Source organism: Talpa occidentalis, unplaced genomic scaffold (assembly GCF_014898055.3).
Source record: "Talpa occidentalis isolate TD23 unplaced genomic scaffold, MPIMG_talOcc4v2.1 talOcc4.4, whole genome shotgun sequence".
NCBI lineage: Eukaryota > Metazoa > Chordata > Mammalia > Eulipotyphla > Talpidae > Talpa > Talpa occidentalis.
Window position 1 is genome coordinate 43,228,195 of NW_023604295.1, and position 26,662 is coordinate 43,254,856.

General features: G+C 41.5%; 1 protein-coding gene across 1 annotated transcript in view; it reads right to left on the reverse strand.

The window, feature by feature from the left end:
- Positions 1 to 26,662, reverse strand: part of LOC119257450 (kalirin) — a 476,694-nt gene that overhangs the window by 222,040 nt on the left and 227,992 nt on the right. The gene's annotated exons all lie outside the window — the stretch shown is intronic.

A 26,662-nucleotide genomic window follows, 5' to 3' on the forward strand; every position in this document is an offset into this window, starting at 1 on the left:
GGCCTTTGTTTTTCCATAGATTCTAAGGGGAACAGAGGAATCAGTAAGAAACTCAGGAAAATGGGGGAGAAAGCTGTCGACCATCCCTTGCTACTTTCTCTTTGTAAAAACCTTCAGAAAGGTTTGAAAGGCCATATGCTTACTTTAGGGACAGGTGCTAAGGGAACAAGTCTATGGGGAGTTTTATCCATTACCTAATGCACTAGGAGAGGAGAGAAACCCTTCTTGGAAGGAAAAGAGCACCTAGCATGCCCCTATCCCACTTACACACTGCCTAGTCACACACACTTGTTGAATTGACTCTGAGTTCAATCAACTTTTCTTGTAATTCCACAGCCTCACAACAGCAGGGTCTCTGCTATAACCCATCAGAAACCAGAAAAGGAGGATTTTAAGGGTAGAATAAATACTGCCTGGCACAGCAGGCACTGAGTTATTTTCCTTGCCTAGACTCTGCATCTGTACCCACTGCTCCCCAGGGCAGCATGTACACTTTAAGGGGAGCTGCCCAGTTCCAGGGGAAGGCCTGATCACTCTAAGGGTTATCCCTCCTCAGGACACCAGATCTCAATCAAGCAGTTCACAGAATTTCCCAGTCAATGGGGCTGTCTCAGAAATAGCAATATTACTGAATTGCATATAATGAAACGGGAAGTTTATTTAGAAGCTTCTGGGAAACAGAACCCTAGTTCTTCAGATATGACTTCTCTTTCTCTGATGCTGCCATTATGACCCAGAACCTCATATTTCTGCAGTTATTCTGCTGGCAGTTGAAGGGTGAAGTCAACTGGCAGAAAAAGGGAGCAGCCAAAACACTGACAGGAAACAGAGCCCTGATTGAGCCTTGCCTGATGTCCACCTTGTCGCTGGACTTCCTTAGTACCTGAGCCAAGCAACCCCCTTATACATTCAAGCCAGTTTAAGCTGCATTTCCTATAATTTACTGCTCAGAGCTGATATAGCATGGGAAGGTGTGAAACCTTTGGAGAAGAGTTCTGCTACACTTGGAACTAATGTGCCATAGTTTAGGATAGGCTACAGGCTCAAGTGCGGAGTAGAGCCAAGGGCAGTTAACCACAGGTGTATGTTAACAAACTGAACAGATCACACCAGCTTTCATGAAGGCAGAACTGCAGCCTCATTCCATTATTTCCCTTTAAAGAGAGAGGTGAATTTACTTTTTCAGCTATATTCAGCCAATATTTATGGGATACTCACTATGTGCCCGGCACTGTCCAAGACAACAGAAAGGCAAAAATGATTAACATGTAGTTCATGAGTTAAGAGGTTTAAAGGCCAGTATGATAAGGAGACATGGATTCAGATAGAACTTTAGTACAACTTGAAATATGACTTGATTAAAATTACGCCTCAAAAAATGGCTGTTGAGATAGGGGCCAATATGTGCTATTAAAGTTGTGCAGAGATAGCTTCCACTCTGGATGGCATTGGGATGGGGAAGAATAGAAGCCGCTAAGAGAAGGTGACACCTGAGTTGACCTTTGACTCAGGCAGGAATTAGCCAAGTGAGGATGAGAGGGATGTGAGTTCCATGCAAAAGGGGCGTAACCATGGGGCAGCCCAGGGAGGAGCTCTGACAGAACGAACTACAGCTGTGCTTCTGGAGTCTGATATATGAGGAGATGTGGCTGGGGAGTGGTGGAGGAAGCTGACTCTATCAGGCCTGGACACAGGCTTCAGGAAACCTGGACTAAATTCTGTTGTAGCAAGCTGTCAGTGGAAGGTTTTAAACCAAGTAGTGAAGTGTAATGTAAGCTTTGAGAACTGTGTGGGATTTGAACTGGAGGGGGCAAGACAAGGCAGACAAAATAGTAAAGAGGCTGTTAAAATAATCCTGGTGAGGAAGGGTGAGAACATGGATAACTGGACTAGGGATGTGGCAGTGGAGTCAAGAAGCAGGCAGTCTTGAGAGCTTCTAGGACCAGCATTGAGGATTCAATTATTTGGTTAGTAAAAGGTGAAGAACTTGGCAGAAAAGCCAGGTGTCTGGCATGACACCCTGAGTTGTGTAATAAAAAGTCCTACCTCTAAGGTTGGTGAGGCTGGGGAGAGAGTGGGCTATGTTTTTGATGTGCTGAAATTGCGAGATTAATCAGTTTCAAGCAGAGGGGTCCGGTGGGCAGTTAGATTAATTTATCTGGAGATTAGAGACATGGAGACTGTGACAACTCACACTTAAGTATAAAAACATCACCTCCCAGAGGCAAGTTTGCAAGATTTGGAGATGACTCTCCCTTTTGAATTATGCAGATCACTCCTGGCAACCGACATTGATAATAAAGGATGAACGCATTAGGCTTCACTTTTGAGTGTCAGAAGTGGTTTCAGGCTAGGAGCTGCTGCAGAGGCTGTCACTATGTGTGGTGTGCATTACCCTGGACCTGCTAGCCACAGTCTGTCCCACATCTCAGGTACTGCAGGGATGGGAGAAAGCTTCTTTCCTCTTCTTAATGTTAAGGACAAGGAGGAAGAAGGCAAGTGTCCCAGGAGTTTAAAGGAATCTAATTCTGTAATTTTTGATCTTTAAAATTCCATCTTTGTTAGCCTAGCCAGAGGTTTATTAGTTTTGTTATCTTCTCACAGAACCAACTCTTAGTTTCACTTATATTTTTGTAGTTTTCTCTAACTCCATTTCATTGATTTCCATTCTCATTTTTATTATTTCCTTCCTCCTACTAACTTTAGTTCTTTTTTATTCCATTTTCCAAGTTGCATTAACTGTAATATTAAGTTGTTTATCTGGGATTTTTCTTGTTTCTTACTGTGGGCCTGTATTACAATTGTCTTCCCTCTTAAGACTGCTTTGCTACATCTTACAGATTCTTTCTAGTAGCTTGTACCTTTGATTTCATTATTCTCAAGATTTTTTTATTTAAGTTCTTTAATCCAATGGCCATTAAGCAACATATTGTTTAGTCTTCAGTATTTATTGTATTTCATTGTTTTTTTTTTTAATAGTTGATTTCTAGCTTTATGGTATTATGGTCAGAAAGAGTAATAGTTATGATTTCAGTTTACATCGTTTTATTGACTCATGTCCCAACATACAGTCTATACAGTCTATTCTTTTTTTTTTTTTTTGTGGGGCCCTCGCCAGTGGCCAGGGAATGAACCGGCGCCGCAGAGGCTGCCGGCAGCCTCGCCGCCCAGTGCTCAACCACTGCGCCACCAGGGTAGGCCCATACAGTCTATTCTTAAATACATTCATGTGCACTGGGGGAAAAAATGTATATGCAGCAGTTTTTGGTAGAGTGTTTTGTAGATGTCTGTTAGGTCTTATTGGTCTAGCTCTTCATTTAAGGCTATTGTTTCCTTATTTAGTCTCCATCTTATTGATCTATCTATAATTATAAGTGGAATATTAAACTACCTTAGTGTTACTATGTGGGAGGAACTGTACACCTCATTGAGTAGGCTTCTCATGGAATAAATTCTGTAGCAAGCCATTCTATCTAAATTCAGGTTCCACCTTAAGCACGTTAGCTGCTCTGTGGTGGCTGGGCACTGAGCTGGATTGGAGGCAATGCTCCAGAGAGGTGATATGTCTGAGGCACATAGAAAATGACCTGCTCTGGGGACCAGATGGTCTTAGGTGATTCAGGAAGTAGGATGTCTCCAACACGGTTTTTCAAATATAAAAAAGAAGAAAGCAAACAATAAAAAATGGAATTAGAAATTAAAGAGGAGAAATGACCACAGACGGCATAGAAAGTCAAAGAATCATAAGACATTACTGTGAACAACTGTATGCTGACGAATTCAATAACCGTGAAGGAATGAACAAATTTCTAGAATAATATAATTTACCAAGAATAAACCAAGAAGAAATAGAGAAGTGAATAAATTGATCACAATCATGGAAACTGAAACAGCCATGAAAAATCTGGTCAAAAAAATAAAGCCCAGAGCCAGCTGGCTATAAAATGAATTCTACCAAACCTATAAAGAAGAACTTATACTCATCTCACTCAAATTTTTCTATATACACAAAAAGAGAGAATGCTGCCCAATACATTTTACAATATATTACAAGGATTATACATTATGATCACATGGTATTTACTCAAAGGAGGGAAGAATGGTTTAATATACATAAATCAATATAATATATAAAGTATAGTAATGATAAAAATCATGATAACATCAATAAATGCAGAAAGCATTTTATTATGATAAAATCTATAAATAAGGTAAAGGAAGTTAACTCATTGTAATAAAGACTTGGTATATCTGACAAGGTATTATGTCAAAAAAATTATATCTATTATACCAAAGACTAGGTATTATGACTAGGTATTATAATAGATATGTCACAAACCTATTGCCAACATAATACTTAATGGTAAAAACTGAAAGCATTCTCTTTAAAATCAGAGACAAGTATACTCACTGTCACACTTTGGCTTAGTTTAGTATTGTAGGCTTTAATCAGACAACAAGAAATAAACTCCATGCACAAGATGGAATTCAAGATGGAAAAGAAGTAAATTGTAATATTTCTATATTTGTAATATTTCTATATTTGTACAAATTTGTAATATTTCTATATTATAGAAAGCTCTGAAGACTCCACCAACATGGGAGTGCAAACTGGTCCAACCACTATGGAGAGCTGTGTGGAGATTTCTTGACCAACTAAACATAGAGCTTCCATATGATCCAGCAATTCCACTCCTAGGTATTTACCCAAAGGACACAGAAACATCAATTCCAAAGAGCACCTGCACCCCTATGTTTATAGCAGCACTGTTTACAATAGCTAAGCTTTGGAAACAACCCAAATGCCCAAAAATAGATGACTGGATCAAGAAGATGTGGTACATATACACCACGGAATATTACTCAGCATTCAGAAAAGATAAACACACGCAATTTGCAGCAACATGGATGGAGCTAGAAGGGATCATGCTCAGAGAAATAAGCCAGAAAAAAAAAGAAAAATACCGGATGGTCTCACTCATAGCAGGAATCTAGAAAACTTAAATAAGGGACCAGGAAAAAGAATAACTATAAGAAAGAAAATATCAAAATCAACAAACAACTATGAACCAGAGACACTCTATGGGGGAGTGGGGGGCGGGGAAAGGAGGGCTTGGGGTCAAAATAAGGGGGTTGAATTGTATGGGGAATATAAAAATAAAATTTAAATAATAAAATAAAATAGAAAAAAAAGACTCCACCAATAAATGAATACAAAAAAGTTGCAAGTTACAAAATCAACACAAAGAATTGTTGCATTTTATATGCAAACATCAAAAGAGAAGAAAAAGAAATTAAGAAAATAATTCCATGGCTAATCATTTAAAAAATAATCAAATACCTAGGGATTAACTTAACCAAAGAGGTAAAGGACTATACAATGAAAACTATGTTATTAAAGGATTTAGTTTATAACATAAGGAGTAGAAAGACATTCCATGCTCACAAATGGGGAGAATCAATATAATCAAAATGACTATTCTACTAAAAGCAATATATGAATTTAACACAATCATATTAAAATACAAATAATATTCTTTGAAGAAATTTAACAAAACTTTAAAAATTTATATGAAATCATAAAAGGCTTCATATAGCCAAAGCAACCCTGACAAAAAAGGAGAGAAACCAATGCATCATATTACCTGACTTTAAACTGTACTACAAGGCATCAAAATTAAAACAATATGGTACTGGCATAAAAATAGACATATGAATCAATGCACAGAATTGAAAGCCCACAAATAAATATATATATCAATACACACACACACACACATACATATATATATATATATATCAATAGCTTAATTCATGATAAATGAGCAATGACAATACAATGGGGAAAGAAAAATCTATTTAATAAATGGAGCTGGGTAAACTGACTACATAATAAAAGCATGAATTTGGATCACTCGCTAACTCCATGCACAAATATAAATTCAAAATGGATTAAAGATTTAGATATAAGTGCTGCAACAATAAAATATATAAAAGAAATCACTGGTGATTCATTTCATAACATCAATGATAAAGATATTTTTGGAGACTTGACCATTATGATGGCAAGGGAAATAAAAGCAAAAATAAACAATTGGGATTACCTCAAATTAAAAATCTTGTACACAGCAAAAAAATTATAAATAGATTAAAAAGATATTCTACTGAATGGAAAAATGTTTACACAACATAAGCAACAAGGTGTTAATATCCAAGATATATGAAAAAAAATTATACATTTGAACAATTAAAAAGCCCAGTTAATAAATGGGCAACAGATCTGAACAGACAATTCACCAAAGAGGCTATCCAGAAGGCCAACTGAGGAGCTGGAAAAATGTTCATTATAAATTTTAATATGGGAACTATACGTCAAAACCACAATGAGATTACAACTCACACCCATGAGAATGTCACATATTAAAAAGACCCCAACAAAAGCATGTGGAGAAAGATGAACCCTATACTGTTGGTGGGAATGGAAACGTATAATTTTGGAAAGCAATCTGGATTTACTTTAAAAAACTAAAAAATGGGATTATAGTATGACCCAACAATCCCACCCTTGGTCACATATTCAAAGAACATGAAACCATCAACTCAAAAAAGTCATATGCTCTACAATGTTTATTGCATCATTATTATTTTTTTTTAAAGTTGAACTCTTTTTTTTTTTTAAGATTTATTTATTTATTATTTATACAAGCACTGGGTACAGTCAGAAGTGTGGGAGGGTGAGAGAATTCACCAGAGCCAGAGCGGGGAGCAGAGCAGGCAGAAGGACCGAAGTACACTGCTGAGGGGAGCAGCGGGCGGCAGGAGAGGTCTGCGCGCCATGCGGGACCCTCCTCCGGTGGCCGGGGAGCAGCCGGGGATCGAACAGGCGCTGCAGAGGCTGCGGGCAGCTTTGCAACCCAGCGCTCAACCGCTGAGCCACCGGGGAGGCCCTATTGCATCATTATTAATTATAACCAGGACATGGAAAAACCTAATTGCCTACTAATAGAGGAATGGCTCAAGAAGATGTGGCATCAATAGAATACTATTCAGTCAAAAGACAAAGTATTGCCATTTACAGAAAAATTTAAAGGAATTATGTATAATGGAGCAAGTCAGAAAGATAAAGACAAACAGTGTACATTTACATAGACAATGTGATAAAGCAAAATACTGATAAAAAGTAGTGGACACTAATAAATGAAGCGAGGTCAAGGGCAGGGAGGGAGAAAGAGTCAAAGGAATATAAGAGATGTTAGTGGAGGGAAATGAAACAGTCATAATAAAGTTTGTATTAGAGATAAATCTTAGGATTAAGATTTTCTAGTAATGATGTGTGACAAATATTAAAATAAGCATGTTCCAATAGATGTGCCTAAATCAAATGAAGTAAAAAATAAATATGGTAAAGGTTGAAACCACTTCTAAACTTTTTTACCTATAAAAAGTCAACTCTCACAAAAAATAAAACAAAATTCTGCCTCTTGATCCCACTTTAAAATAATTTCTCATCTCCTTTTCTTATTAACAAACAGATCAATAAAGTTAATGAAAATCTGAAATGCCTGAAGTCCTTGAAACTGGTATTGAAAAGCACTCACTCCATATACGATTCTGGATAACTCAGTGGCCAAGAAGTGACCTTCCCTGTATTTCCTGTTAAATGACTATTTAGATATGTAAATTAGCAATAGAGTTATGTGCTAGGACCAAAATGATTAGATTGCCCAGCACCAAGTCCCTGTTGGACTACAGTGCAAGGAAAGCTGAACACAGGCCAATGAGGGAAGAAAGCAATAACAAGAAGCGAGTTGAAAGACAGATGAGAGAGGAGAGTGCTTGAGGAACTGTACACTTTGTTGAGTGGACTTCTCATGGAATGGGGTCTGTATCCAAGCTATTTTACCCCATTTCATGTTCCACCTTGAATCACACAAGCTGCTCTATGGTGGCTGGGCATTCAGCTGTTCTGGAAGTAGTACTCCAAAGATGTGACACACATCTCAGGCACAGAAAGAAAGGCCTTCTCTAGGGACCAGATGGTCTTGGGTGGTTGAGGAAGTAGGGTATCTCTAAGATGGCTATTTCCTAAAGGCTATTTCTTAAGCCTTCTCTGGACTTGAATTTGCTGCCTTATGGTACATAATCCTCTCCCTTTGCGAACATGCTTGTTTGCAGGGTCACCATAATTTCTGTTGCATTCAGTGAAAACGGCTATGAAGAAAGAATGTGTAAATGTGTGTGTGTACACACGGGCATTCACACGTGTGTACATGTGTGCACGTTCAGGTACTGTGGGGGGGTTCATGTGTGCATGCATGTACATGTGTGTAGTCGAGTGTGATGAGGATGAATGGTTCCAGATTTGGCTCTGTTACTAACTACCCATGAGACTTTGGGTAAATCTCCTCATTTCCAAGGGATAAGTGGTTCCCAGAACAGAGGTAAACATCCTGGTTTACAACTGGCTCATTTCAGAAACTTAAGGAATGTATTTTTTTCCATTCAAAATAAGAAATAGTTTTATTAAGTCTCCTGGGTCAAAAGGTATATTCATTGTTACAATTTACATGTTCCAATTTTGAATAAAAGAATGTCAGTGAGAAAACTGGCATAGTTTGATCATCAGAGAAAGGAAATTTTTTAGAATCAGCCCTGACATTTTCTCTGAACCTTTACACTTCAAAATGTCCATCTGGGCAGAGGACTGTGGGTGCTTTGGAGGTGGGAAAGTTACAATGAACACACCTATGGAAGAAATCCTATACTGCCAAAATATTAACAAAGATATAAAACAATTTATTTTGTAACAAGAAAATAAAATAAATGACCATCTGTGCACATCATCTCACTGCATCCAACAGGCCACTTTACAGTTAGCAAACAGATTCAGAAAAATGAACCCCAGGGTCTGGAATTCATTCATCTATCCAATGCATAGCCACTGAGTAGCTGTTGAACCAAAGTTCTTGAGATACTGTCCTGTCTCCTGCATGTCGGTGTAGTACCTCATCTGCCTAGGCTTTACAGGGCAATTGCCTCCAAAAAAGCAGTCACCAGCGCCTTGCAGGCCTCCAGCTAGACCAGGTGCTGTCCCTCATTTGGGGCCATTCATTATCAATGCCCATCCTTCTCCTCCCTCCTCACCCCTGCTTCATCAGTGCCTGGGAATAGCTAATTCAAATAGCTCCACTTAGAAAAAGGAACCCTCGTAGAAACGTAAACTGGTCCAACCACTATGGCAAGCTATGTGGAGGTTCCTCAAATTACTAAAAATGGAGCTAGTGGTTCCACTGCTAGGAATCTTCCAAAGGACACAAAAACACTCATTTGAAAGGAAACTTGGGAAGGGCGGAGCAACATGGCAGCGAGGAGACGCTGCGAGTAAGATCTCCCATTAAAAAAAAGTTAATAGGGAAGAAAAGCGGCAGGTCCCAGTGAGAACTGGGACACGGAAGATAAACGGGTGACGCCAGCAAACTGCCCGAAGAAGAAAGTGGCCATAAAAGAGGACCAGAAGGGAGGAAAGCGCAGAACCCTGCTCCCCTCCCCCGCCCACAGAGTTGGCACTCTCCGACCAGCAGAGAGGAGGAAAACAACACACTAAAACGACCAACAAGAACAAATTACGCAGCAAGCGGGACTGTGAGTGGAAAGGAACTATTGCAGCCACCGCACCCCGTGAACGGGAGCTGTGGAGAACCCTGCAGGATTCACCGCTGCGGTGAGCGAACGGCTCCGGCGCCAATAGAGAACAACAGACTCAAGACCCACACTTGGCGGGCTTGAAAAGCAAACGCGGATCGGGATTGCGGCTGCCCAGGTCCCCGCGCCTGCGACCTAGGCTTGCGGGGAGACGCGCGGAGGCCCTCACTGAGGTGAAAGTCCCTCACTGAGGAAGCAGGAACCAGGCGCCCAGGCACGGGAGCGGGTGCAAAAGGCGCCATTCCCGCGCCACTGAACTGGGCTACAGCCCGCGTCCTGGACCTGAGGGCTTTGGAACTGAGACCCGGGGCACGAAGTTCGGGGCGTGGGTTCTCCACGACGGTGGGGCACAAGGCAGACACAGCACCCCAAAGCCGTTGAGGTTTACCCTACCATTCCTGCTCTGTTCCCTGTCCCACGGGGTGGGGGGGCCGAAAAACAGCCCCCCAAGGACAATAGGAGAGATCTCTGGCGCCACCTAGCGACCAGAAAAAAAAGTCACTAACACCCCATAGAACAGGGAAATTTCTTAAGACTGCTTGAAAAGGGCAGAAGGCTCCTGGAGGAGACAGTGGCCAGCTGGGAAGTTAGCCCACGCCAGGCCCCTCTGACCAGCAGTCTGAGCCCACAGAGGGAACAGGCACCCACGGCCGGGGCAGACTGGGCGCGCAGAAGAGTGTGCCTGAGACCGGATGCTCAGGGACTGAGTCCCGCGTTGCCATTTTAGAACAGGGACATTTCTTCAGTAAAGATTTCCTGAAACCAGCAGAAAGCTCCCTCAGAAGCCAGAGATGGCTCCTGGAGGAGCCAGAGGGGAGCGGAGGAGTTCACCCAAGATTCCGGCCAGTCCGAGCAACACAGTGTCCCAATGCATACGACAAATTAGAAAACAGACAGTAGGGAGTAGAAGAACCACACGCAACCTAACAACTCCTCAGGAAAAAAGCACACCACAAAAAGAAAACCACCCCCCAGATTGCAACAACAGTAACTTGGAAGAAATTCTGAGCCTTCCAGAAAGAGAATTTAAAATTGCCGTGATTAAAAAAATGACAGAACTCATAAAGGAAAACAATGATCAGAAGAAGGAAATTGAGTCCCTAAAGAGGGAAGCAAAAGAAATGCAGGAGATCAAAGAATTAATGGAGGAACTAAAGAACTCTGGGAAAAGCAATGAAAGCAGAATAGATGAAATGGAAGAACGAATAAGTACTCTTGAAGACACAGAAATAAAAAGAACCAAAACAGAAAAGGAAAGAGAAGTACAAAGGAAAAAGAACGAAGAAAGACTTCGGGAACTATCTGACTCCATGAGAAAAGGAAATATAAGAGTTATAGGAATTCCAGAAGGAGAGGAGAGAGATGTAGGAACAGAGAAAATATTCCAGGAGATAATTGAAGAGAATTTCCCAAACGCGAAGAAGGAGCTGAAAATTGATATACAAGAAGGAAGAAGAACACAAAACTTCCACGACGAAAGGAAAAATACAGCAAGACACATAATAGTAAAGCTCCCAAGAAACCAAGACAAGGAAAAAATAATGAAGCTGACAAGAGGGAAGAAACAGATAACATTCAAAGGAAAACCAATCAGGCTGACATCAGACTTCTCTGAAGAAACACTACGGGCAAGGAGAGAGTGGAGGGACATAGTCAACAGACTCCAAGAAAACAGATGCCAACCAAGAATACTCTATCCCGCAAAGCTCTCCTTCCTCTATGAAGAAAGAATAAGGACCTTCCCAGACAAAGAGAAACTCTGTAATTTCATTACGACTAAACCCCCACTCCAAAAAATACTACAAGGAATCCTAAAGCCAGAACCTCAGAGGGACGAATAACAACGAAAGAAAGCCAAAAAAAAAAAAAGTTATTAAAAGAATAAATAAATAAAATCAAAGGAAAGACAAACACAATGGCAAATACAAATGCTAACATATCAACATTAACTCTAAATGTAAATGGACTAAACTCTTCAATAAAAAGACACAGAGTTGCAGCCTGGATTAAGAAACAAAACCCAACCTTTTGCTGTCTCCAGGAAACACATTTAGCTACAAAAGATAAAAATAGGCTCAAAGTTAAAGGATGGAAAACAATCCTACAAGCAACTGGACCAAAAAAGAAAGCAGGAACAGCTATACTTATATCAGATAAAACAGACTTCAAACTCAAAAAAATAAAAAGAGACCCCAATGGTCACTACATTATGATCAAGGGGACAATACTTCAAGAAGAAATAACACTCATTAACATATACTCACCAAACGAAGGAGCATCAAAATATATCAGACAACTGTTGTCCTCTCTGAAAACAGACATCAGAGAAAACACATACGTAGTGGGAGACTTCAACACACCACTATCAACAATGGATAGATCAACAAGACAAAAAATAAGTAAAGAAACTAAAGCTCTAAATAAGGACCTAGAGCATTTGGGTTTAACAGACATTTATAGAACACTAAACCCCAAAAAAACGGAGTACACATTTTTCTCAAGCACACACGGATCATTCTCCAGGATCGATCACATACTGGGGCACAAGACAAAAATCAACAGATACACCAAGATTGAAATCATATCAACCATCTTTTCTAACCATGAAGGCATCAAACTAGAAATAAACCATAAAAAGAAGGCAAGGAACTTTCCTACCTCATGGAGATTAAAAACCACACTACTGGAAGACCACTGGACTAATGAGGAGACCAAAGAAGAAATTAAAAAATTCTTTGAAATGAATGACAAGGAGGACACCAATATCCTAAATGTATGGGATGCAGCAAAAGCAGTAATAAGAGGAAAATATATAGCAATAGAAGCTCACATCAAGAAACAAGAAAGAACTCAAAGAAACAACCTAATCTCGAACCTCAAAGATCTAGAAAAAGAACAACAAAAAAACCCCAAAACCAGTAGAAGAAAAGAAATAATAAAAACCAAAGCAGAAATAAATGAAATTGAAACTAAAAAAACAATCCAAAAGATCAATGAAACAAAGAGTTGGTTCTTTGAAAAAATAAATAAAATAGACAAACCCCTAGCCAGGCTCACAAAGTAAAAAAGGGAGAAAGCACAAATAAACAGGATCACAAATGAAAGAGGAGAAATCACAACAGACACAGCAGAAATCAAAAGAATAATCAGTAACTACTATGAACAGTTGTATGGAAACAAGTTCAACAATCTAGAGGAGATGGACAAATTCCTACAACTCTACAATCACCCAAAGCTAGATAAAGAAGAAATAGAACACCTAAACAGACCAATTACAAGCAGCGAAATTGAAATGGTAATTAAAAACCTCCCCAAAAACAAAAGCCCAGGACCTGATGGATTTCCAAATGAATTCTACCAAACATTCAGAGATGAATTAGTGCCTATCCTTCACAAACTCTTCCAAAAAATTGAGAAGGAAGGGACAATACCAAACACGTTCTATGAAGCCAACATTACACTAATACCAAAACCGAACAAGGACAACACAAAAAAGGAAAACTACAGGCCAATCTCCCTAATGAACACTGATGCAAAAATCCTCAATAAAATTTTAGCTGTCAGAATCCAACAATGTATCCATAAGATAATTCACCACGACCAAGTAGGATTCATTCCAGGGACACAAGGATGGTTCAACATCCGAAAATCAGTCAACGTTATCCAACACATCAACAAAAAGAAATATAAAAACCGTATAATATCAATAGATGCTGAGAAAGCTTTCGACAAAGTGCAACACCCAAAAGGGACAATAACAAAAACAAAGAGAAACCCCACCAACTGGGAGAACATTTTTGTGCACAACACTAATGATAAAGGACTGATCACAAAAATCTGCAAAGAGCTGATGAGACTCAACAACAACAAAGAAAATAATCCCATCAAAAAATGGGCAGAAGAGCTAAAAAGAAACTTCTCTGAAGAGGAAATGCAAATGGCCAACAGGCATATGAAAAAATGTTCAACATCACTTGTAATCAGGGAAATGCAAATCAAAACTACCATGAGATACCATCTTACACCAGTGAGAATGGCACATATTAAAAAAACTAGCAACAACAAATGTTGGCAAGGGTGTGGAGAAAAAGGAACTCTTCTGCACTGCTGGTGGGAGTGCAAACTGGTCCAACCACTATGGAGAGCTGTGTGGAGATTTCTGGACCTACTAAACATAGAGCTTCCATATGATCCAGCAATTCTACTCCTAGGTCTTTACCCAAAGGACACAGAAACATCAATTCCAAAGAACACCTGCACCCCTATGTTTATAGCAGCACTATTTACAATAGCTAAGCTTTGGAAACAGCCCAAATGCCCAAAAATAGATGAGTGGATCAAGAAGATGTGGTACATATATACCATGGAATATTACTCAGCATTCAAAAAAGATAAACACATGCAATTTGCAGCAAAATGGATGGTGCTGGAAGGTATCATGCTCAGCGAAATAAGCCAGAAAGAAAAAGAAAAATACCGGATGGTCTCACTCATAGCAGGAATCTAGAAAACTTAAATAAGGGACCAGGAAAATGAATAACTATAAGAAAGTAAAAATCAAAATCAACAAAAAACTGTGAACCAGAGACACTTTTTGGGGGGTGAGGGGCGGGAGGGGAGGGATTGGGGTCAGAATGGGGGGTTGCAATTGTATGGGGAATATAAAAATAAAATTTATAAAAAAAAAAAAAAAGGAAACTTGCACACCTGTTTTCTGCAGCACTATCTACAATAGATAAGATATGGAAAAAAACTAAATGCCCAAAAACAGATGAATGGATCAAGAAGATGTGTATACACACAACAGAATATGAATACTATTCAGCAATCAACAAAGATAAACTCATGCCATTTGCAGCAACATGGATGGGATTATGCTCAGTGAAACATGTCAGAAGGAAAAAGAAAAACATAGAATGGTTTCACTTATAGGAGGAATACAGGGAATCCAAACAAAGGGTTAAAAAAAGAGAGACAAAATTTGTAGGCAAACTATAGCTCTGAGGCATACAGCAAGGGAGGGGAAGGGAGATGGGTCAAAACAGGGGGGGAAAAGCACAAGGGACTATGGTGACAGTTCATGGGTGGTGTGCTGGTGGGAGATATGGTGGTGGAGAGATATGGGGACTACACATGACTGAAAAAAATCAATGATTGTACAGAAATAAACACTGAAAGAGTAAATAAATAAAATCATTTAAAAAACCAAATAGCTCCCCTTTCCCCAGTATTTAGTAAATGAAGGCATACATGAGCAGGTTGGCCATATATTGGGGTTGCTAATCTCCAGACAAGCTGACCTTTTCTAAACTCTCTTCCAGCTAGGGAATTTTATGATTTGACCTATTTGAATTGGGATCTTCAGAAGACATCTGAACTAGACTGATCCAAAGATCTAAAGAAAGAAAGAAAAAAAACTAAATAAAATATCTCCATAGGATTTCAAACATCTTGATTTGTCCTCTTTGAGAAGCAAAAACAGCCAGGCTCAACAGCTGTAATAAAACAACAAAACTCCAAAAGGAAATGTGCATGTCCAAATAATGAAATTTTATTTCTCTGTTTAGAAACTAAGATAGTTTTGCCCAACAATAAGAAAAATGCTGCAAGTAAGCTAATTGGATCTTTATTCCTTCTTGCTTTTTGTTTTTAATTAAACCAAGTAGTTTTTCTTACATACTTCCTACAAATTAGTGAAAATATGAAATTCTGGTTCTTAGTAAGTAATAAATGATAAAAGAATCTATTTAAATGCAAATTAGAAAAATAAATAGAAACCTTTTCCCCCTTTTCTTTTAAAGAAGGGATAGCTAAAATGTTGTTATTACTTATTTTCCTTCATTTGCCAAATTTAACAATGGCATCTGTTTTATTTTAACTTTCAAACCACTTTACCACCTACTGTTAGTATTTTATACTGTTTGTAATTACAGATTATATTGGTTTTAAAGTTGTTCAGCTTGACAAGTGGGTTAAGAGGACAGAAGATAATCAATGAATTTTTTTTGCCTAAATACATGAATTTCAATGTCATTGTATATCCTGTACCCTGTTGTACAATGAAGTGACCACCCATAAAAACTTGTGATCTAAAGAGCATTAATAACCTTATTGAAGGCTGACCTTGATGCATCTGGGAAAAGTTGTATACAGTCAATTCCAAAATTAAATTTTATGGGTGTTCCAATACAAAGAATAAAGGATTCAAATCAGGAGCTTGGGTAGCAATGCAGATTCTACCATGTAAACTTAGGTTTATACAAGTTAATATGTTATGTTATTGGTCTGATTCTCAGTTTCCTTATCTATAAAATGGAGATAACAATTTACACTATTTCTAAGTTAATAGTCAGAATCAAATAAGAAGGTGCTTTCATGTTTTGTTAAGTGCTATATACACCTGATAGGTTTTTAAATACATATAATAAACAATATAAATATTTCCCTAATATTTTCATTTAAGGCACAATGCAGATGAAAGGCGCAGAGTTAAAATTGCAGTAGGTTCACCTTAGACCAAATCACCATGAGCTAACAGGAATCACACCTACAGCTCGAACACAGAAACATCCTCAGCCCACCCTCCTTAGAGCTGCACCCCAAAGTGACCACAAGGCAAAAAGCTACACTGACACAGCCCAGAGACACCAAAGCATCCTCCTGTTGCCTCTGCCTTGAAACACACATGGAAGGCTCCTCTGCCCACACAGGGCTGAGACCAGTACACTCTCTTGGGGTTATGCCTGAGGGCACTGATGCCTCTGCCCTCCCAGTATGGCCTGACCAGGGAGTTCACTGCTTTACTTCCAACCCTTCAGCTTTACATGCAACCTCGCCTTCCCCATCCTCTCTGCTCACCTCAGCTCTTCTACCATTAGAAACTCACATGTGAGTTTGGTTCTTAACAGTTTTCCATTCAAGAAAGACTCCTATTAAAATTCCTGCCATTCCTCTTGGAATTAGTTTATCCTGGGTACAGACAAACAGCTGAGTAAGAAAAGAAAGCAAGGTCCTTTGTGAGCATGAGCCAGGGATGTGATCCTAAAATGAGTTGGCTGAGGAGCCCTAGACAGAAGAGAGGCTCTGCCATATGGTAACCTAAGGCACATTTCCTCACTGTAAATTTTGCTTTCACATGAGCTCTGACCTGGGGTACATGTTCTTGAGTGAACAGGGCAAGATACAGATCCCATGTGTTCCAGGATCTATAAGACTCTTCAAGTCTGATTTTCAATTATCCACTCTCCTAGGATTAAGCTTTCCTGCTTTTCCAAAATAGAGCAAACAAAGAAAAAATAAAGTTTCCTGGTTCCTAGAATTCCACACTGAAGAAGTTTGACACCTCACCTCTTCTGTGTCCTGCAAGGCTAGCAAGCCATAGGGAATGCAAGGTTCTGTGAGGCCATTTTTATGATGGTGTCTGCAGAGGGGCAGTGGCTGGGACTTGGGCCCAATTGACTAAGGGAGAGGGGAGCTCCAGGCTCTCTGCCTCTTTCCCTTTATGCTTTGGCATGTTAGCTGGCATACTTTTACATATTGTATGAAAGAGAAGCTGTTCTATCTGCCACCATAAATCCAGCTGTTCTATTGAGGATGATTCAGCCTGGTCACCTGGGAGATCCCACTACTACAGCTTCAGGAACCACCCAGAGCACCAGACAATTTTGCAGACTGGACTGTATCTCTGACCTATAGACATCTATCTGTTCCCTACCTCATTCTTTTTATACCCTCCATACCCAAATTCTCTAATTCTTAAATCCCAGATCTAGCATCCTAATGCATTGCTTACATCTAGAACAATCTGGGTTTCTTTTTGAAAAAGGTAAATACCCCACAGTGAGCAAAGGGTTAACAAAACCCTCTCTACTTCTGTATGATAATCTGACCTTCAGTTAACATCCCAGGTCTGTTTCCCTGGAAACAAATATAGATAATGTGTGCCAACGGGTTATCAATTGTGCTGCCTATGGTAAAAACACCCCGTGACTGGTAAGCTGTCTCTGAATTGGAAGGATTCTCCAACTACACATGCCTGATGGGAACACCATACCTTGGGCTTTCTCCACATGGTAATTCTTGTAACTGGCAAGTCCATTGCAAGGACCCTGGAAACTGTGCTGATGGAGTTTTTGCAAGAAATGCTGGGTCCTGTGGGAAATGGAGTTTTTAAATCCTGGCAGCTTCTGCTATTGTGCACCATGGATTTGTTTCCTTGCACCTGAGCTAAACTGCTGCAAGACTGTCCTGCATGGCTCCCCTCTTAAATCGTCCTGAGCAGATCAGTGTCCAAGGTAGCTCTGGTAGTCTTGTAAGTCAGAAGGTTTAGTATTCTAAGAAGACTACAAGTAGATGCTCTGTCTATATTTCAGTGCCAAACTATATGTTCTTCCTTCCCCTTTTACCAAGCTCTTGTCTCATTTTCAGTTTCTGTCAAAAACAGCAATGATAATAATGGCAACAACAATAATAATAACAGCAACTAACATTTGTTGAATGCTCAGTATGTACTAGGCACTGTTCTAAGCAATTTACATATATTAACTCATAATAACCACATAATTATCTCCCTAACATTAACCCCCAATAATATCACTTTACAGTGATATCACAATATTGTAATATATATATTGATATCACAATATCATTTTACAGACTGGGAAACTAAGACACATAAGGATTAATTAGCTTTCTCAAAGCCACACAGCTAATAAGTGGCAGAGCTGAGGTTCAAACACAGCAAGTCTTGTTCCAGTGTTGATGCTGTCAACCCTGTTGCTATATCCTCCAACGACACTCAAAGCTTCACTCTGGCTACACTTCCCAGCATCACCAAGCATTCTCAAGTGTGTTCTGTTTCTCTGCTTTTCCTCTATCTGCTTCCTCCTTAACCCTTGTAATATGGTCTACTTTGACAACTTTCTCAAGTCTGCATCCACAATGAAAATCGACCATCTCCTAAACGCCTCAACTCACCACTTCTCCCTTTGATCTCACATCAGAACCTATAGCATTACTTTTGGAAACTCCACCTTTTGGACCCTCTATGCCAAGTCCTTCTCAGGGACAGGTCATCTGGTGGCACACAGGATGAGCTTCTCCTTCCTGCTTTCACAAGTCTCTACCCAACACTGAATTCTCTCAGGCCCACCAGCCCTTTCCCACACTTGCACTCTCTTCCTTGTCACATCATGTCTCCTTGCAGCAAGCCAAAAATTAACAGAGCACTCTAATCATGAGAGCTCAACAATTCCCCAACTCTGACCTGATTCATCCAAACTTGGGTGCCCTGGGTGCCCTGTCACTGCTGCCTTTCAGGTCCCCCTCACCTTGACTATAATAGTCTCAAGATAAAATCTCAAGATGGTAATAGTCTCAGCTCTTTGCCTTTTATTCATCAGGCTCTGTCCATTTGAAAAATCCATCCAGACTCACAACTTCTATGATACAAATACTATTTCCTACTTTATGTGCCAAGCCCTATGCCAAGTACCTCCACAATTATTTCATTAGTCCATACAATAATGCTACAAAGAAGGTACAATTCAATCCATTATACACATGCTGAAAACTCAGTACAAAGAGGTGAAGTAACTGCCTAAGATCACAGTTTGTAAGTGATAGAGATAAATTTAGAATCTAGTGTCCATCTAAACCTAATTTCCTCTGTTCCAGGATGCCCTCTAACCTTAATTTCCCAGAGAGCTGACCAGAATAAACACGAACAAGCTCTGCACAATGAGTGTACACACATCATTTCAATCCTCAAACAGCTCTGGGAGGTAAAGACACCATCAACACACATTTTTCTAGTTAAAGAGAGAGATTAAATAAGTTGGCCAAGATCATGCAGTCAGGGTGGCATAACGAAGACTCAAATCTAGGTGTGTGTGACTTCAAAGTCCTTTCTTTCAAACTGCTATCAAATTGATTCTCAAATACGGACAAAATCCTAGATTCTCCCTGGTCAAGTGGTCCCTATGGCCTCAGTACAAAAATCTCCCTGATGTTCCACCAGCATCTCAAATTATTATGTCTTTTCTATGAAAACTATTACCTTCTCCTGACTTCCCACCCCTTCACCCCATCTCCCAGAGCCCATCCTGTTCTTCCTTTCCTCAAATCACTCTGAAATATGCCCTTTACTATCCATTGCGACTGACACCCAATCCTCATGCCTAGATGATTGCAATCACATCCTCAGGGGTCTCCCTGGCCCCAATGTCTTCCTTATACCAAGTCATCTGCTCTTACCAAGCTACGAGGGTCACTGGTTTCACCATGTCATTTCCTTCATCAAAACCATTGCTAATATCTAAGTGCAAAATTGAAGGTCCTTAGCCTGGCATTCAAGAATCCCCCTCAAGCCTACAAGACTGGTCCAAAACTGTTTTCCCCAGTATCTTCACACCACTGTACCACATCAAGCATCCCTTCTTGCCATATTCTACTCATTGGGGGAACCACTAAAAGGAATTGATAAGGTCAATATTGATTTTAACTCTGAACCGGGAGTCTACACTGAGGCCTCCAGATACACTGGCATCCATTTCATTGCAAAGGGGAGTCCAAGCCAGCCCTGCTGGCATAAAACAAAACCAGTCAGCACACTATGGACTATGCACTGACTGAGAGTTCTCCATCTCCCCGCCCTTCCTTCTTTTCTCCTCCTTTTTTTCCCTTCAATGCCTGGGTCAAAGCAGATATATATATAAGGAGGAGCTAAAGACAAAACAGGAAAGGTGCCGTGCACATGCACAACACACATTAGATGCTGACTGCAGCTAGTTCCTTCCACATCCTCAGGGTTCAGAAAAAGCTGGGAGTCACAAAAAGCAGTTGCTTTCTGATTAGAGAAATCCAGTCTCTAAAACTTCATGCTAAAATCACACACTGACTTGAAAGTAAACTCTGCCTAGAGAAATATACACTCATGTTAGACCGTAAAAGGCTGTTCTCCTTGCTCTTGCCCCGCCGCATGTGAAGTGATGTAATGAAGTCTCACCAAGTCCATTATTAGTATAAATATTTTCAGACTTTAAATAAGGGATTGTTGTTGTTATTGTGTTCCTTTTTTTTTCCAGTTAATTACCAGTCTTTTTGCCTGGGTGGACTGAATTCTCTATAGCACTGGCAACACACAGTACCCCACTGTGGGGAAGGAATGGTCATCCAGGAGCCAGCAAGTCAAGCAGACAAGAAACAGGACCAACCAAGCCAGGAGCCAGTCCAGGCAGCCCCGGGATATTGACTCCAAGTGGCCAAATTCCTTCCATCTGAACCACAAATGCTGATAAAATATTTTCAGGAATGGAGATAGGGAATGTGCTTCACTTTCTTCCCAAAAATGTAGAAATGAAGAGGTCAAACCCCTTTTAATCCAAGCTGAGAAAATAGTGCCCAACTTTATCCTAGAGCTAAATTTAGACATAAACTGAGATCTAGCCCTTGGCAAGTTAATTTAGATGAGCTAATGCTTGTTCCTGGCATACAGGATGCACTCAATAAATGGTAACTATTATTGTTACTGCAAAAAATGGTCTGCTGGATGTTCTCATTCAGTCCTCCCACGCATCCTAAAATCAGCTATGCCAATCACTTGCACATCTGGGGAAAAATTCCATCAGCATTAAGGAGGAGGTGGCTCTCCCTGCGGGAGTTCCTCAGAGAAAAAAGCAGCGGGACTGTGCTGGAAGGGGTCTGTGCTAGGTGAGCTTGATCTCAAGCTGAGGAAGACAGACTAGTATTCGCCTTGATCCCTTCCTCCTCTCTTCCAGCGGCACTCTCAGCAATGAACCCTTGAGCGTCCCCACAGGAGACGATGCCCAGGAGGTTCAGACACACCCAGGAGATGCATGATCATTTTTTCAGAGTCCTGAGCCCACCTGGAGAGCACACGCCACAGGAGTGAAGGAAGAACTTATGGAACAAAGACCCCAAATACTCTTCAAAATCCTCCGTCGCTTTAGCAATCGTATCCAGAGAACTACAGTGAATTCCTGTGTTTATGTAGGGCACTGTCTCTGAGAGTGGGGTAGAAATGCAGTATCATGGTAATGTTTTTAGTAACCTTCACTGCCATTTCTCTCTTTTCTATCTTAAAAGAAGCTAAAAGTTGGATCTGAGTGATCCATTCTTCTGAAATGTTTTTGAGATTTCTTTCTGCCCCGGTCCTACTGCCATCCTCCTAACATGAAAGCTGTGTTTATCTTAGCTCTCTTTCCTCTCTGATCTTCAGTCTGTCCCCTGGTTCCATTATTTTTCCTATAGAGTGTTTAGGGTTTACCCCTTTATCCCCACTCCCACCGCAGACCTCATCTGTTCACACTCAGATTAGTATAAAAGGACAGAACTCGTTTCCCTGCCTCCAAATCTCCATCACAAGATGAAACTTGCTAAAACCCCATTTTTAAAGTGAAAACATTGGAGTAGCAGCCCTTGAAACTACTCAACAGTAGGTGGTGCTCTTGTGCCAGCTCAGAATGCTCACAGAAGTAGTGCCAGCAGTCAGCCTAGTGAGTACACACTGAGCCATGGTCCACTCTATTTGGCACTGTCTGTGTGGGAACACTCTGGGGGAACACAGAGTGATCTAATACACTGACCCTGACCTCCAGGAATTTAAAATATAATTGGGAGAATGAGGAGTTTGTGCATAAAGCTACAATACAAAAAGGAATGGAACAGGGTCAACTTGAAAGGGATGGACGTGGGCTACCACAGGTGGCCAGAGGAGAAAAAGACCACCTCCAGCAGGGAGAGCAGCAGGTGAGCAGGACCGTCTGCAAGGGGAGAGCTTCAGTCGCCAGAGTGGGAGGGTGTGGATGAACCAAGGCTGGGAAGGTGGGCCTGTGCCAAGCTCAAAAGAAAATGTCCTGGTGATGGAGCTAAGTGCACAAGCCAAGTCTCACTCCCCAGGCCCTCCTGGTGCACACCTCCTCTGACACCTCAGGACAAGGGTCAGCTCCTCAGGAAATCTTCTAGGACAGACCCAGTCAGCCCATCCAATCTGCATGGAGGAAACCAAATACCCCTTTTCCCTCGGTACCAAGAAAGGGCATCTTTTCTCTCACCACATTAGTAATTGTCCTCACAGTCAGGCGTATGTTATCCTAGAAAAGACTCAGTAAGGAGGGACTGGAGGTAAGCCAAAAAGCAAGAGCATGGGGCTTCTTGGTAGACATGAAATGGGGAGCATGGAGGGAGAACACTTCTGAGATTCCAATTGAGACGAATTTCCCCCAAGGTAATTAATGTTCCTTTGCATGTTTTATCATGGGTCTCCTGACTCTTTCCAACATAAGAAGACCATGAGGGTTTGGGTCTGCTGGAAATGACATCAGGGAGAACTATGGGACACAGGGAACACTTGATAACCTGGAGAGAGGCTTTTCCCTAAGGAACAGTGAATACTACTGAATTGGGAACACCTATCTCAGGAGACCAGAAATATGTTCACTCAACACTTCCATGCTAGAAAAGTCTCTATATGTGTGCAAGTGAGAAGACATCTTCATGTACTTACCTATTACACAGTGCCTCTCTCTGAATGAGAGAAGATAATTCTCTGGGTCGGCATGCCTTGGCGTTTTCAGGCTGACTAACTCGAGCTACAAGAGGCAAATGCAACTATATGCATAAAATAGTTTGCACACTGTTAGAAGTGGAATCTAAAGCTGCAAGCTCCTGCCAATCCCGTCTCATATTTGGAAAACTGGTCTCAAGAAAGCCACATTACAGAGTCTAGCGTCCCTATCAAATGAATTTGGGATAAATGAATGATGGCGTTCATCTGGAGCAGAAGGACTGGTAACACCCTGAGGGCGGATGCCAAATCTTTGTAGGGCTGCCTTGCAGAAGAAAAAAAGAGACCACCTCTGGGGACCAGAGGGCAGAGCTGGAACCACAGGGTGGAAACTCCAGAAGGCATATTTTGGTCTGGTGGCAAGAGGAGTTTGTAACATCTGGGGCTGTCTAATAAAGAAACAGGCTGCCCAACAAAACTGCTCCTCCTCAACCACAGTTATGCTCAACAGTCTGGAAGAATGAATCTCAGTTGAGGGAGGCGGGAATCTCTGATTCAGAGATTCTAGCATCCTAAGATGGTCCTGGCAGGGCTGGAACCATTCATCGAAATCCAGCTTTTCACAGGGTTTCCTGGTTATTCAGGGAGTGGCAGGACTGCATTCTGACCGTATTAGCCCCTAGTCTCCAGCATGGCATGGACCCCACCCTCCTGAACTCGTCCCCATGGAGCCTGAGCTCCACACTGGAAGTAGATGTTCCCAGAACCCATTCTGTACTTTGGGGATGCGTTGCCTTTGTTCATGTTCTTCCCCTTCCTGTACCCTGACTTCGACTGAATGCTTCCCCATCTATGTGGTTCCAGTGGTAGTGGTAAGAACCTCAGTGCTATTACTTCATGCAGCAGCTATTTGTTTGCTAGCACTTTCTGCTCCAATGTGGTAAGGCCTGACTGTGCTCATTTTCCAACTGCCTGGCCCTCGCACAATCCTGGCACTTATTTAATTGGCTTACCTTCGACAACACTGATTCTAAGATCTTGCCAACCTGCTGACATGCTTCCACTTCCCCCTCCCTGTGCTAGCCCCAGATCTTGTGTCTTATACCCATTTACCATTTCCCACTTAGGATCCCTTCCTAGTTTTTCCAAGCACCAGGTCCCTACCTCACCTCCATGCTCTGCTACCACACGCTGCCCGTTGTCTGCTCCAGCATCCTTGTTGTGATAAGTGGGCACCCCCACTCATCCTCCCAGGTCCCCCATGCCTCTCCTCCACTCCTAACCTCATCCTTCTATTTGGTCCAGCTCAAGTTTATATCCTCTTACTGGGATCCTTTATTTATGATTTCTTTAATCCATACAACAATGCTAAGTCATGTGCTTAAATCTATGTATTACAGATAAAGAAACTGCTTGGAGGGGGCCCCCTGGCCACAGACAGCCGATCAGCAAGCAAAGGACTAAGCAGATAGCAAACCCGGGTCTCTGTGATTTCCTGAAATCTTTGCTCAGTCTTTCTTCAGCTGTGCTCTTCCTGCCCTCCATGAGAGACCTGAACCACACAGGGTATTCTTCCTTAGCTTCGCCCGGGGAAGAAAGCAGGACTCCAAGAGGTAAAGGAAGCAACCGGTTCAGAGAAAATGGATATATGAAAGGGTTGAGGTAGGTACAGGTGGGAAGAGGTGCAAGGGCAAGGAAAAGAAGGGCCATAAATGGGAACGGTCGTAGAAGGGGTATTGAGGAGCAAGACAGAGGTTTAGGGAAGGGAGGGGAGTGTGTTCTTTAAAGTGCCTGGAAAGGAATCTTGAAAAAGCTCCCTACTCTAAACAGACACTCAATTTATACTTTCAAATTTATGTTTATTTTTTATAAATTATACCTGGATGTTTTTGTTTTTCAAAAAGGGTACTTGAGGGACTCCCTGGTGGTGCAGGCGGTTCAGCTCAGCGCTGTGAAGCTGTCCACAGCCTCTGCAGTACCGGTTCGACCCCCGCCAGCCTCGAAGCAACCCACATGGTGCAGCAGACCTCTCCTGTCTCACCTGCTGCTCCCCTCAGCAGTGTGTTTCAGTCCATCTGCCTGTTCTGTTCCCCGCTATGTCTCTGGTGAATCCTCTCACCCTCCTGCACATCTGGCCTGTACCCCGGTTCTTGTATAAATAAAATAAATCTTAAAAAGAAAAAAAGAATTAAAAAAAAATAAAGAAAAACAAAAAGCGTACTGAAGATGTTTCTTCCACTTCCCTTCTGGGGCAGAGCAGAGATGTTTTATCTTTGGAATACCTCCATACCCTCTCCCCCATGCACACTAAATTCCCCAACCCCAGTCCCCAGCCTCACACAATTTCTCTTTCCAATCAGGATTTTATTTTCTAGCTCACCTAAATTGCTGTGGACAGAATCAATATTTCTACCCAGATCCTGGAAAGCACTGTTAACATAGTGTCTGAGTTGTCAGTTCCCAGGGGTCACTATGAGGTCCATAGTTCTATGGGTCCATTAATAAGCACAGGCCACACTTGCATACTATTTGCTTCAGGTCTCAGTCCCTTCCAGCCCGAGCGAGAGACCTGGGAGAACGCCAAGCCTCCCATGCCTGGGGCTCCTCCCAGTCCTTCCTCTGCTCTGCTCTCCACACCCACAATCCTTGTGGAGGCCTGATGACCTCGGCACACAGAGGGGCTGAAAATGCAGGAGAGGGAAGAAAGGAAAGGGAGAAAGGCTAGAAGGAGAAAAATAATTTTAGAAGAAAACATTCACTCTCATATGCAGCCTGCAGAACATTGTGACTTGGATTATTTTTGGAATCTAATGTTTCTAATGTTCAAGGGGAGGAAATGAGGAAAAGTAAGTAGAGATTCCCAGGACCAGCAGGCTGCAAATAATACAGGACACAGTGTCCTGTGCTGGGGCGGGATACAGACACACTTCCTTGCCCTGAGTCCAGTCAACAGGGGGTAGGAGGGACAGTGGTTTAGGTTCTAATGGGAAGGGGGAAGGGAGGAATGGGCGGGTACAGGAGCTTTTCTCAAAAAAAAAAAAAAAGGCAGGAAACTGCAAACTGCCCAAAAAAGACCTTGCCCTTCTGGCTGTCCCCCAAGGTCACAGCTCTTTGATGCCTCCTTCCCAATATGAAGGGCTCAGGCAAATGAATCACAGACACTTACTGGCAGGCATGCTGGAGGCCAGTCCAGGGCTTGTCCCCTTTCCACAGCAGTGAAGGGCACATGTGACGTGAGCCTTGCCCTCTTGAACCACCTCCTAGGTATCTCCTGAAGGGCAAGGCACCGCCCAAAGAGGGTGTGTGTGTGTGTGTGTGTGTGTGTGTGTAAAGGGGTGAGGCCTACCTTCCCATGCTGCCTACCTGGCTCTATTCCAGGCAAACCTCTCAACCTCACTAAGTCTCAGCTTTCCCACCCATAATATGATGTTCATA